General features: G+C 38.3%; 1 protein-coding gene across 2 annotated transcripts in view; it reads left to right on the top strand.

Annotated features, from left to right (window-relative positions):
• The first annotated feature begins 4,368 nt into the window (after window positions 1-4,368).
• The window catches only part of LOC124135597, a 58,597-nt gene continuing 48,164 nt past the window's right edge, over window positions 4,369-14,801 (top strand). Inside the window, exon 1 of one of the 2 annotated variants that reach the window (XM_046500982.2) lies at window positions 4,369-4,958. The gene's annotated coding sequence lies outside the window, so the exon portion shown is untranslated. Of the gene's footprint in view, window positions 4,959-14,582; window positions 14,746-14,801 lie in introns of those variants that run through there. The other variant, XM_046500984.2, reaches the window with a different exon arrangement.

Here is a 14,801-nt window from a genome sequence, read left to right as displayed (position 1 = left end):
AGTAAATGGGCATTTTGTAGTCAATACTACTGCATGTATACATCATTGTGATAAACACATTTTGATAAATATGCTGTTACGTGGATATAAATATACCTTTATTAACTCTAACGAATGATCGAATGTTCGCTTCAGTGATTATATATCCCGATAATCATCCAGAAATGACATCCAAGCTTAATGTGTTCAGAAATGATCAAAGCAGTTGACGCATAATTTCTGCATTTGTCGTGTGAATATGAGAATATCGCTATCCAGTTCATAACGTATACAATTCTAAACACTTCGGTGGGTTGCTTTGTCATATTTCTCAAGGACGTGTATATGCTGTGAAAAGAAATAAGGGAACAGATAACATTGCAGGAGAGTGATGGAGCTTGGTTTAACGCCCGTCTGAGCAGTATTGTTGTTATATCACTGCGTGTCGGCTTGATGTGGGAGGAAAGCCCGAAGTGATGCAGGGTTTAGACGTTTACCACCACCAGGGGTATGGTGCTGACAAAGCTGGATACATAATCAAGCCAAATCTTGGATTCGAACCCACGTTTCTGGTATAAGGATAGGCAATAAGGAAGGCAACTGCACAGCCAATTGCGGCGCTTTAGACGACTGGATCTGCGAACCAAATGCGGATTTTATTTGTGTCCTGCGTACCACACCAATGAGTCCCAAATACCCTTAACATAGACCCCGACTCCAGCGTACCAGAAGGGGGTTGGCAGCTTCACGCGTACACGCACGCACGCACGCTCGCACGCACGCACGCACACACGCACTACATACAGTCGCTCGGAGTATCGAGGGGTTGAATCGAAAGTATGGGCGGTATTTCTAAAATATAACGGAAGAGGAATTCAGTGCCGTGACACGCCTTATTGTTGGAAGTCTTGTGGAATGTTTTGCTTTGTCTCAGTCGTCTTGGGGATTGTATGCACGCCCGCAGAGCGTCAGCTGCAAACACAGGAGCTGTACAACGACGTCGATTAGCCGATGGCCATCACAAAAATTCAGTTCTCCAAATATGAAATACAATACAAATTGATAGAAATATTTCAGTAGAAATACGAAGGAAGTGCTTCTTATATTTAAAATTGTTGAATTTGCAAACATTTCCTGTCGGGACTTGACTTAGCAAACATGAAATACGATCTATTCACGAAATTGGTCCCTGAAAATATCATGGAAGTGTTTGTAATCCAACCGTTGGCTAAACCTTTATTGTCAGTTTTATGTCGTCACGTGTGTAGTCTGGTATTACCACATGTGTTCAAGGCCGTTCATAATATATACTACTCAAAAGAAACTAAGGAACATCCGATTCTGTCATGGCATGACAAATTAACTATAGTATCATGAAAAAATCAGGACAGATTAACTATAACAATATGAAAGAATCTAGTGGTCAATTAACTTCTTTTCAGAGGGATACATGTGTTTTCTGTAACATACCGAACAAATAGCGTTTCATTCATCAATCAGCATCAGTAAGAGGCGACGAACGGGATCGAGAAGGGGGGGGGGTGGGGTGGTTCTCGCTGCCATGGTTGATGCATGTCATCGTATCCCAATGGCGTGGATCGATGCTCATGATGTCAATCACTGGATTGTCGATTATTTTTCAGACCGCTGTCATATAGCTGGAATATTGCTGAGTGCGGCGTAAAAAACAAACAAACAAACCAATATCTACCAGTAAATCAAGGAACCTATTACATGAGACCAGACCATATCACACCTGCCTCAGACGTTGCAAGAATTATAATTTCTCCCTGGAGTTATGTCGGTAATGTTAGAAGGGATGGTAATTTGACAAACGTATAGATTTGACATACCTGTGCATCAATCAGCATCAATTTACATTGAAGATGAAAATCGACGCTTATGAATATTAAATATCGCAATTATACATGTCTGAAGGACACATACGTATGGATGTGCACGTGACTTTAAAATTTAGTGATGTGTATTAATAGAAATCAACTACACTTTAACAAAAACGTTCGTGCGTCAGGCACCTATCATTATGTACTTGTGGAAAGAAAGGAAAAATATTTTAATCTTTGCAAGTGTATAAAACGTATAGACTTTCAATAGGAACACAGACATCTCTCGAACCTTACAATTGGCGAGGCGGAACTAACTACGACAGCCTAAAACATGTCACGCCTGAACTGGCCGATATCAATTTGCGTGTCTTGGTCCAGCACGAGAGAGTGTGAGACTGAAGAGGCTCTCGAGGAGTGGGATGAAGTACCAAAAATGAAATATGATAAACGCCCTTTCATATAGATGTAATACAAATAGACAATTTTGGTCAAAAATGGACTTACACGCGTTAACAAAATTAAATTGCACTCTAAATATATAATAAACTGACCTTTTTCACACACTGTAGGACATAGGGTGCCATATCAGTCACAAATTAACGTCAATGATTGTTATAAAAACACACACACACACACACACACACACACACACACACACACACACAAATAGTCAATGCATTGTTTGTTAATGCAATGGGATAACTTTGTTCACATTTTTTGACGGATTGACGTTGATAAATTAAAATTTAAAAAAAAGAAGACTGTAAATATCCGAATTTGGCACACGTATATTCACCCGTTATAAGTTTTTTACCCTTTTTAATTAAGAAATAAACGACTCGTGGTCGTTGTTTATCGTACAATAAAACACTGCAGGGAGCATGAACCATGAGGGCGCAGCCCCGAGTGGTTTATTCTCCCTGCAGTATTTTATTTCTTTTGTGAGATATCAACGTTATGTACAGCCCCTTTAAGGATGATGATAAAATGTACAAGCTTTACAAAGCATTACCCGTATTTAAATAATGATGACTCCCTTAATATTATTCGACCTCGGCAATGTCGGACAAGTCCATTTTATTCACAAGTGGTTATTTCCCGCATATTCTCACAATCCGAGTAATCGAGTATCTGTACACCCCCCCCCCCCCCCCCCCCCCCCTACCGATTGTCATATCCCTCACGCTTTGGGATGTGATCGGTCGGGCATCGCCTTTATCTGCGTTGCCCAGCTACATCTATAAGGAACAATTCACAAGACAGTACCCTCGCAAAAATAACGTTGTCATATATACGACGTCATCAAGTTGCGAGAGCATGTTCAAATCTCCAGAAATGACGCCATTATAGAACAATGTCTTATCGTGAAATAAACCACGCTTCACTCGGCACTGTTCTTTGCGAGTTATCGCGTAGCTATCTTATATTATATATTGAAAAACAGAAAGGAAAAAAGTGTACGTTGAGCGGTCGGACTGAGTGTAATAATGCCTCTGACGTCATTGCGGGTGAGTCAATGACGTTATCAACACAATGACGTCACGATTAAATTACGCCAACAATGAAAAGTCACTGCCCTTGGATGAATAGAGAATATTACCCGAGTATCTTATGATATCAAATATATCAACATGAGTTGATAAAAGTAGAAACACTCCGAGGCTTGCCGATATATTTGATATCAAAAGACACGAGGGTAAGATTTTATTTATTATCCAACATCATTCCTCCAACTTTTTCAGTTTGTAGACAGTAATAAACAGTGTCTTTAAGTCTTAAGAGTATTGCTGACAGCTTCAGTAGCAGAGCCATTAGAGATGTCATTTGATTGTGACGTCATGGTAACCAATAACATCACAATGGTCTGCAAAGCATTGTAAAGCAATTTCATTGCAGTGATATCTACACTGTATATATCGCTTAATGTCACCTCTCCTGTGGGAGCCAGTTTGGGATGATGAACCGAAAGTTGACATAGAGAATGTTAACATTTATTATATACTTCAGTGTGAAAGAGTGTTCCGAAGTTGACATAACACTTGATATTTCACTGCAGTGAACATAACACTTTGACGGAACTATTGTCATACAAGAGTTACCTCCCCTCAAATGTCTCCCTTCATCGTAAGTGTCTGGCCCGTATACTAACTGTTGACGTCCTCCTTACGTTAGTTCATTGACAAAGCATGCATTTGCTAAGATTTGTTTGTTGTTTAACGGCACACTCATCAATATTCTAGCAATATGACGGTGTAGTTGCTAAGAATATATATATATTTGATATCGATGATTTCGGTCTAAAAGACTCACTGAAGTAAATAACTGATAACCAGATTTGCCAGCAAACAACGGGTGTGTGTATATGTTTTTCGCCGCTTATAGCAATATTCCAAAAATATCACGGCAGCCAGAGGGATACCCAAAATGGGCTTAACACATTATTGAGAATAGAACCCAGACTTTCGGCGTGACCATCGAACGCGTTAACCATTGGACTACCACACCGCCCCTACAAGCACATCGAGAAGAGCCTTTAGTGAATGAGTTATGACAGAGCTGGGTCGAATGGTATTTGTGGTATATCATAGGTGTGTGTTTATGTGGGAGCTAGGAAAGCCCGAAGTAATGCAGGCTGTAGACTGTGTTTGGTAATTTGATGAACCCCACGAGCACGGAAAAAGATCTCGTGTAGACAAGGTTCTCATTGTCGAATACTAATAGCGTACAGAGGTTTGGCACAGGACCTTTGACGAAGAGGACCATGTCTAATTTATGGTGCTGAAAGATAGATTATTCGAATCGGGTCAGCGCATCCTGGCACGACGAAAGAACGAAGGCATGCACCGTGTAGCGTCCTAGACCAGTGGTCCACCCGAGCCGTGACCCACATACAGCATCCAAACAAACGCAATTAGCGCGCACGTTTTGCTGCAATTGTGGAACTGTGTTGTTGGGGCGTACATGTAGACCCCCCACAGCCCATGTTTTTGTGACCTGAGATGTGATTATGTGTGACCCGCAGGGGTTGACAAGATGTCGTCTGCTGTGAACTCTCGACGACAGGTGACAAGTGTCCTCTCGGACTCCTCATTACCAGGACAATCGGCCGACGACCAACCAAACAAAACACAGGTATGTCAAATCTATACGTTTGTCAAATTACCAACCCTTCTAGCATTACCGACATAACTCCAGGGAGAAATTATAATTCTTGCAACGTCTGAGGCAGGTGTGATATGGTCTGGTCTCATGTTATGGGTTCCTCGATTTACTGGTAGATATTGGTTTGTTTGTTTGTTTGTTTGTTTGTTGTTTTACGCCACACTCAGCAATATTCCAGCTATATGACGGTGGTCTGTTAATAATCCAGTCTGGACCAGACAGTCCAGTGATTAATATCATGAGCGTCGATCCACGCAATTGGGATTCGATGACATGCATCAACCAAGTCAGCGAGCCTGACCACCTGATCGCGTTAGTCGTCTCTTACGACAAGCATAGTCGCCTTTTACGGCAAGTATGGGTTGCTCAAGAGCTATTCTACCCCGGTTCTTCACGGGTTCCAACACATTAAAGGATTATGTTACAAAGTATTTATATTCTAAGGAAAGGGTGGAGAAAATAAATAAAATGGAAACGTCCTTGAATCAATTTCCAGTGATTGTGTTTGATGTCAGAATAAACACTATGGCAATTGTGTGGATGTGACAAATAGGATTTTTGAACAACTGAAAATGGATCTGTGAAACACTGACTTCTTAAACACTCACTTTCTTGACAAGCATTAAGCAAAGACGACGCAAGCAAAGTCACTTTTTTGGGCAAGCATGGGTTGCTGAAGACCTATTCTACTCCGAATCTTCACGGGTCGGTAGATATTGGTGGGAAGTTGGACGGGTGTTGGTTGGGATGGTTAGGATATTTGTAAAAATTAACCATATATATAATATGCCGTAACCATAAAAAAGGATATCATATAGAATGGGTTATTTAGATTTATGACCCGAAACATCACTTGATTAAGGATTTCTTAGATAAATTTACACATTGTATGAACTGAAACAGCATAAATAACGACATTTTAATTATATCTTTGACTAAATAAAATAAGTATTTTTGATGATATAACCCTAGCTTCTGTTAGCAAATCCTCTTTTGCCTGACTGTTTTTTATCAACCATTTTGTTTAATTTTCATCTCATGCAAAGAAATTTCTTAAACACAGGAACCCCAAACTATTATGGAAATTGAAATACGAGAGTATTATGAACAGGCATGTCTTTTTGAAAGCGTAAAATGGAATGCTTGGTGGTTGAGTAGGTTAGTCACTGACTTTGGTTGGCGATTAGGTTCAAATCTCGGATGGGACTCAAAAAGGTACCAGAATTTGTACTTTATCTCATGGTTTTCTTGTTTTATGTGGTTTATGACCTGATACTGAGTGAGTGAGTGAGTGAGTTGGGTTTAACGCCGTTTTTAACATTAATCCAGTTATATCAAGGCGTGTCAGCTTAATGTGGGAGGAAAGCCTGAAGTGATGCAGGTCTCAGACGTTTACCACTTCGATGAAACCCACGAGCATGGGTATAGTGCTGACAAACGTAGAAACATAATCAGGGCGAACCGGGATTCGAACCCACAATCATAGGTTTCTGATGTGCCCAAGGGACGCAACTCTACACACCGAATCGCGGCACCTTAGATGACTGGGCCACCAGTGCCCCCCTACTTTACTAAGAAATTGAAATCCCTTATATTACATTTATTACATGAGAGTATTAATAAAGTTATTATCTATGACTTTTGATAACTTCCTGATTTGTTCATGTCATTGTTTATTCCACGTACACAAATAGCATTGATAATTGAATAGTCTGTTTATTTGTCACTCCTATTTGCCTGATTACTCATTCCCTTTGAACACTCAGTGATTCATTGAGTCAGGGTAATTGCTATGCCTTCAAATATTCATGAGTCAGTATAGTCAGACATCAAGGTCACTTGTAACAGACACCAACAAGAAATCACTTTTTACAATTACTTTCTTAAGAATTCCTGATAATTATTATATGAAAGAACGTATGAGTGCCTTCATCAACACCAACAGCTGTATTGTTTCTCAGGTAATTGTGAATTTCATATTTATGAGTATTATTATCAGGAGGTAGTAAAACCAGGCTTGCATTTCATGGTTTTTTTTGAGTGAAAATATCATTAAAGATGTTATTTGATGTCTTAATGAAGCTTTCAAGTACTTTCTATACTACTCAAAATAAGTTAAAAAACACCTTTTTTTCATATGACTACAGTTAATCTATCATGGCTGGTGGGAATTGCAACACACAGTCTTCCAATTGTGGGTGTTCTTAACTTGTTTTGTGTAGTATGTATGTTTGAATAGAGAAATGTCATTAAAAGCTTTTTAAGTGATGCTGGTGACTTTGTACATCTTACAGGTTCAGTTCATGACATCATTGATATTCTTGATCATCTTCTGATATAGCAGAGCTGACTTGGATAACAAATAATGCATGAAACAGTCTTCAACTTTGGCTACTTTTCCAAAGCCTCAGTCTAGTTAACTCTGGTTTAGTTAGCTCAGGTAATAATTACCCATTATAACATTAAATCTGCTGAAGATGATGTTAACAGCCAGGTTTGACATGGTTTTTTTGCACAGGCTGATAAAATATCATAAACCAATCTTACTCCCTAAGCAGTGGTTATTCATGTAGTAATAGTACATGTGAAGAATCGTTTTGATAAACAGAATGTATGTTAAAGTGGCATATCAGAATCTGCAGTGTCAATGAAGGTAGAGTTGACAGTCTACTCGCTGGACAAGGAGATACAAACACTGGAACTGAAAAAGCACACTGAAAGAATAAAGAAGATGAAACTCATGTCACATTTCTTTCAAATGACTGCTAAATAAGACTGACTACTTTATCTTTCAAAACCACATTCGTCACCACTCGCCCCTTTCAATAACCTGTAAGAAGACTCGTCCCCCTATCGATGAATGTTATGTGCGAAAATATGACAAACCAATCAGAATGCGCGTATGATTTCAAGATCTTCGTCAAAGAATCCCTCAGAAATATGTTTTGATTTTACATATGTCTTGCATCTAAAAATATACCCAAGACACAGTTAAATGTGTTCCCATCATACTAATATAATTCTGCATGTCCCGATGTGCCTTAAATTGCATCTGAAATATATATAATATATGAGGAAATACATGTGAACAATTACGCAACGAGTTGACAATTGTTTTAGGTATGCCCGTTTGCGCTAAGATGGAGCCCGGTCGCAAAAATGGCCAGGAGAGGGGCACGAGTCGCTATTCGGCTTGTCCCGGAATAAAACGAGTTGGTCACGAATGTCAAAACAACTGTAGAAACAGTATTAAAATATAATTAGAAGGCGAAGCCTACCTTTTTGAACAGAGCAATAAAGACATTGTCACCAGTTCTTCTTGTTACGAACAGTTATTGACATATTATAGTGTGTATTGGTGCTAAGTTATTAGAATGCACAACAGTTACACTTCCATGTTTTCAGAACAAAAATGTCTCTGTAAAAAATACATCTTCACCCAAAATCTGTAAGACAAGAAATAACATTAGATGGAACTTTTTTAGTGTTTCAGTTTATGGTTCAACAGACTTGCGTGGAAAGCCACATTCAGAAAATGTACAGAAATAGTTAAAACTTCTTCTTTATTTTTGCCGATAAAATTTAATCGAATGCATTTTATTTTTAGTCTCTGGCCACTGCACACAAGGACAAAGCCTTATCTGTTGTGAGTTAATTGTTTAAGCATGAACATGTCCCTGTAAATATTGTGGGGGCGGTCGGGTAGCCTAGTGGTTAAAGCGTTCGCTCGTCACGCCGAAGACCCAGTTCGATTCCCGACATGGGTACAATGTGAGAAGCCCATTTGTGGTGTCCCCAGCCATGATATTGCTGGAATATTGCTAAAACCGGCATAAAACCTCACTCACTCACTGTAAACATTGTGAAACACCCTGCACTTAAAACAGGTTTAGCATTCCTACCAATCTGACCCAAACAACTTGATGCCCAACAGAATACATATAAATATACTGAGCCACACAGTGTTCTTCTATTTCAACATACCCAGACTCAAGGGTTAGCAAAACATCTGTAAACCATGATAAAAGTTATAGCCTCTGTTTGTCAACTAGAGGAAACATTGGCCAGGTAAACAACATTCACTCCTTAATGTTTATTATATTTTTTATGGGAAAAAATCCCCAATGCATTAAATCAAAAATAGTTTGCATTCAGAGGACGTAGATCTGTATTCAAGTTCATAAACATGTTCAGTTTATATACAAACCCCATGGTTAGGATGATTGAAGGAGGCTCAAATGTCTTATAAGATATATATACAATTGGCAGGAGGATTAAGTTCTTGAACAAGAATCCATGAAACTATGTATTACATTTTGTTGTACTGATCACACTTTAATTCTGACAGGTTGACTGCTATTAACAAGCATCTGCTCCTTTGACAGTTAATATGATAGTATTACCATAATAAAAGCTAATGTTACCTTCAGCATCTTTCAAAAGAACTGCAAGACATGTCAAGGTATATGAGATAGATTAAAGTGGACTCTTTGGATATATTGAGAGTAATAACATGAGATTTTGTCAAATTGTCCCGGCTCAACAAAAGGATGAGACATTTTATGGGCAGTGGGTTTATTTGCAACATGAGGCTACAGAAATAAGCTTTTCTTCAAATCTGGGCTACACCCTTTAATTTTCCCTCCCTTTGTTCAGTATAGTAACCGTTGCAATAATTATATTTAGCTATTTCCTATACCTCCAAAGGTGCACTGTTGTGTGAAAGTTGTTCTGACAACTGGTTGTTCATATCTCAAAAGGATGATGTTGTTAAGGTTTGTGAAGAAACTTATATCCTTGAGAGTGATGCTTTTCATATAGTGTTTCTGATTTTGACTTAAGTGGTTCTAAAGTTGTTGTTTTTCTGTCGCTCAAGTCACTACAAGTCAAGTTTGAAGGCTGAGGCATTTATCAATTTATTAATGTACATTATTAAAACGTGTTTGTTATAAAAACTTGATAAACATCATTGTTTACAATAAATGATATCAAATGAGTAAGTGAGTCGGAATTTATGCCACTTTTGACAATATTCCAGCAATATCACACTGGTGACACCAGAAATGGGCTTTAGTCATTATGTGGGGAATCAAACCCAGGTCTTCGAGCAAACGCTATTTAACCACTAGACTATCCCACCACCCCTAATATCAAGTATTTATGTATCTCTGACAATTCTGTTCCTAAAGAACACATGCAAGGATTGAATTCATGGAGAAAATCTATATTTGTAAGGATAATAAAAAAGGTGCATTATTTGGTTTATGGAGCAAGTAAGCATATAAATTTGTTTGGGTGTGAAATTCCTTGTACAATTGTGTCATTGACATGATAAATAGAAGAAGAAGACTGGTACATATAGAAATCATATCTTTTTAACAAAACACATTGTGATGATGTATATTATCTGATCAGTGATAAATGTACCCCCAAAAAAAATCTTGGCAAACGTTTGTGAGGAAAATACATACATGCTTAATGCAAAGTATGAGTGTGGCTGCTTGTATTAGTCTGGACTCATGCAAGTTTTATTGTGCCTGCCCACTGAGATACAATGCCACAGTTTAACATGGGTACCCCACTTAGACACAGTATACTGACTGAGCTGACCAGTCCTTGTTTTATTTCCTTAATGCCTAGCACCAGGCAGGGAAACAACAAGTACCATCTTTTTGGTATGATGCCGCCAGGAATTGACCCACCAGCCTCTGCGGGCAGATGCTCTGTCCACAAGACCATGGAGGTAGTCTCATGTTGAAATGACATTCACCGGGCATGGAGATGGATCAAATGTTTTCTTCTTGTTGCATAGAGTTCACCTGAACATCTTTACAAGTGTCTTGTGACCCTTTTGTAAAGAAAGATTTTTATTCCTGGTATGTGAAAACAGATCCTTAAATGCGGCATTTAGTGTGTGCAGCTATCAGTGCAATTGAAAGTAAAGTTTCAACATGACATTCAGGGAACAGATTCATCAGATTTGATTACAGCAAGAATCTGTTTTTAACTTTCCACTGGCTAAGGTGTTGCAACGTATATATAAACACCCAGGAACATGTGTCATCATGTTGACAATGAGATGTCACTGTGGGGAGCTTATGGAAACCTTGTGTACACACAAAGATGTGATGTCACATGTCATTGAATGAGGGTGTGTGTGTTTATCACAAATGAAACATCATGTTCACAGTACAAGAAGATCAAGAGAGTGGAGGTGAATATGCAGAATATGCAATACAGGAAGACCATGGAAGAAAGACACTAATGATGAAGCTGATCATACACCTTAATGAGAAGAAAATGGTGATGGGATGTTTTATGAATGGGGTGGGTTGTTGAAAATGCTGCAGTTTGCTACGTTCTGCTAATATCAGGGTAGGCTGTAAATAATAGTGTCAGGACCAGGAAAACCAGTGGTCGACAGCACGAACATGATTTAATATGGTTTGTGGAGATGACCAGTAGCAACAGAGATGAGACATGACATTTCTTGGTGCCCAGATGTGGCTGCAGTTACTACTCCTAACTGTCAACACTGTATTGTCATGGAAATCATTGCAGAAGTGTTTCCATCTGCAAAGTAGTGAGTTTTGATTGCAAAGATTTTAGACATATATGATTTATCCTAATACAATAGTTTTTTGTTATAAATACTTGATAAACATCATCGCTATACAAAGATCTGAGGACATCCCATTACGGGTCACGTCAGAACGACCTTTCATCCGACCAATCAAAGCGTCGCTTACCAGATCATGAAAGTGACAGTGGGAATGTGTTTTCTAATCATGCAACCCTCGAAAACGTTAACACGGGGTATTCCGAACGACAGTTACAGCATGTACGACTATTCCGTCAAAATTATCGTCTATCTCTCGCTTCTGTGGGATAAACATTTGAACGGAGGAGGCGTTGCACAGTACATGGGAGTCATAGCCATATAATCTCAACCATATATTAGACCTTCAGGAGTGTTCGTTTGTTCAGTTTTAAAAATTTTAATCGAGAACTGTGTCAACATATTTTTCAAGCGTAGTCTGAAATGGAAGTCGCCAGATTGAAGTGAGTGCCGTAAAGCTCAAGAAAGCTGCTTTCTAATTGGCTGATGTCGACATCTTGTCAGTCATTTCAGTGGTCTGTCAAAGTTCGCGAAGGGTCGTTCTCGTCCCGTAATGGAATGTCCTCAGATCTTTGTTTAGCGGCAGCGAGAAGTTAGATCTGATTTTAATGAGATTGGAGAATTAATAAACCAATATAGAAAAGGGCAAACATGGGGTTGTAGGTACCTACTCTGCCCCAGAATCCCCTGGGTTTTAACTTTGACGACAATGTGTAAGAGATCCATCACTTATGGAATATGTAGACAATGTGTAAGAGATCCATCACTTATGGAATATGTAGACAATGTGTAAGAGATCCATCACTTATGGAATATGTAGACAATGTGTAAGAGATCCATCACTTATGGAATATGTAGACAATGTGTAAGAGATCCATCACTTATGGAATATGTAGACAATGTGTAAGAGATCCATCACTTATGGAATATGTAGACAATGTGTAAGAGATCCATCACTTATGGAATACGTAGACAATGTGTAAGAGATCCATCACTTATGGAATACGTAGACAATGTGTAAGAGATCCATCACTTATGGAATACGTAGACAATGTGTAAGAGATCCATCGCTTATGGAATATGTAGACAATGTGTAAGAGATCCATCGCTTATGGAATATGTAGACAATGTGTAAGAGATCCATCGCTTATGGAATATGTAGACAATGTGTAAGAGATCCATCACTTATGGAATATGTAGACAATGTGTAAGAGATCCATCACTTATGGAATATGTAGACAATGTGTAAGAGATCCATCGCTTATGGAATATGTAGACAATGTGTAAGAGATCCATCACTTATGGAATATGTAGACAATGTGTAAGAGATCCATCACTTATGGAATATGTAGACAATGTGTAAGAGATCCATCACTTATGGAATATGTAGACCGTATATCCTGGGTATTTCCTACAATGATTACATGTATTGACATGAAGTGAACATTCGTGTTATTTTGCCAGGTGTTGTCATGTAAAGCACCAATTGCACCTGCCTTGTGTACCAGCTGTTGTACATATCTTTGTCTGATACATCACACAGGGCTCACTACAGTGCACAAGTAGGTCATGTATAGTCATGCTGCACTGCTAGTGTGCAACAGGAAAGTAACATGTTTTATGTATTTTTTGGCAAATAGTATAGGTCATGATTGAAGGGAATGCCCTTTCTGTTAAACTCCTGATAAGATTTGTTGTATTGATGATCAAGGTCTGTAAGTCTGTTTGTTAGGCACTATTTGTGTATTCCATTTGTAATAAATGTATCATTTAGGGACTGGTCATTTATTATAGGGGAGGGAGGTCAGTGAGATTGGACTTAGGACTAATATAATTTTGCTGCCCCCCCCCCCCCCCCCCCATTTTTTCATGGCCCCTTCCAAATACATGTAACATTCATTTTAACATTTGTTCATGCCCCTACCCCCTTACAATAAATAAGCGATCCATAAATAATGTTCAAATTAGAAATAACAATTATTTGAAAAAATAGAACTGTATAATATTTTTCAAGCCCACACACACACACACACACACACACACACACACACACACACCTTTATAATTGTGATAAATTTTGCCCCTCCTGAACATAAAAATGTCTGTCCATATGTAAACTTGCAAAAAACTCACTGACACAGATTTTCATTATTTCTAAATGGCTTGAATATTTAAATAAAAATATAATATAAATGTTAAGCATCTGTCATGTTATTCACTTGGTTATTCAATAAATCAATTATTAATATCTATTTTATGTGAAAAATTATGTCTTAATTGTTTGTGAATAACATGTTTCTACCCCATCCCAGATATAATCTTTCACCATATCTGAACACAACAGAAAGACTTTCAAAGTAGACACAATTAATGGATAACAACTTCTTTATTTACTGTAAAGGCGATGTTTCGGTATAGATCCTTATACCATTGTGTAGCAAGGCTGAAAGACTTTCAATCTCAACCCTATTAAACAGGGCTCTCTTTGAGATGATGTGAACTTGCCTAGTTTATATCAATATTTCGTTACATCAATGGAGGCCTTGGTTTGTAACACACTTTTTATCAACAGATTTCAAAAGAAAAAAATTCATTTATTCAGTTATATCCTTCAGAAATGTTTAACACAAGATGTTAGGCAAGTAAAGAATTGAATAGCGATACAGCAGTATTTGCTTTAATAGTAATTGACATGATGAAAACCATGGGAACCTTTCGACAAACCTTTTTGGAAATCTGAAAATGGAAGCTTTATTACGCTTTGATTGCAAATAAAATAACTTTGTCATTTGTCAGTGGTGCTGAAACTTGCAGGTGAGTGAAGCAGCTAATGGATGTAATCTCTTCCTGATTGGATGACGGGGCAGTTACTCAATTTCTGATTGGCTGAAACTGACATCAGTATGTTGAATTTAACGAGAGGTGAAAGGAATGATGCGAGACTTGTTATGAGCTTGAGGCAATGAAAAAGTGGAATCAGCCGAGCGATTACGAGTTTAATTTTGGTGTCAACTAGTAGTGGTAGCCTACATTACATCATGGCTTAACAATGGCAGGTTCTTGCTTGTACTGAAAATTGAGCTGATGTAAAGAGGGATTTTGGAATTCAATTTCAATGAGAGTGGAGCTGTTTTGAAGGTAGGAGGACATTGATAAGCGAAATTCATGTAGGTGAAGGTGTCATTGTTTTGTTT

The sequence above is a fragment of the Haliotis rufescens genome, unplaced genomic scaffold (genome assembly GCF_023055435.1).
Source record: "Haliotis rufescens isolate VD_foot unplaced genomic scaffold, xgHalRufe1.0.p SCAF_2, whole genome shotgun sequence".
Taxonomy (NCBI): domain Eukaryota; kingdom Metazoa; phylum Mollusca; class Gastropoda; order Lepetellida; family Haliotidae; genus Haliotis; species Haliotis rufescens.
Note: the sequence above shows the minus strand (reverse complement) of the source record. Positions and strands in the feature narration are given on the sequence as shown.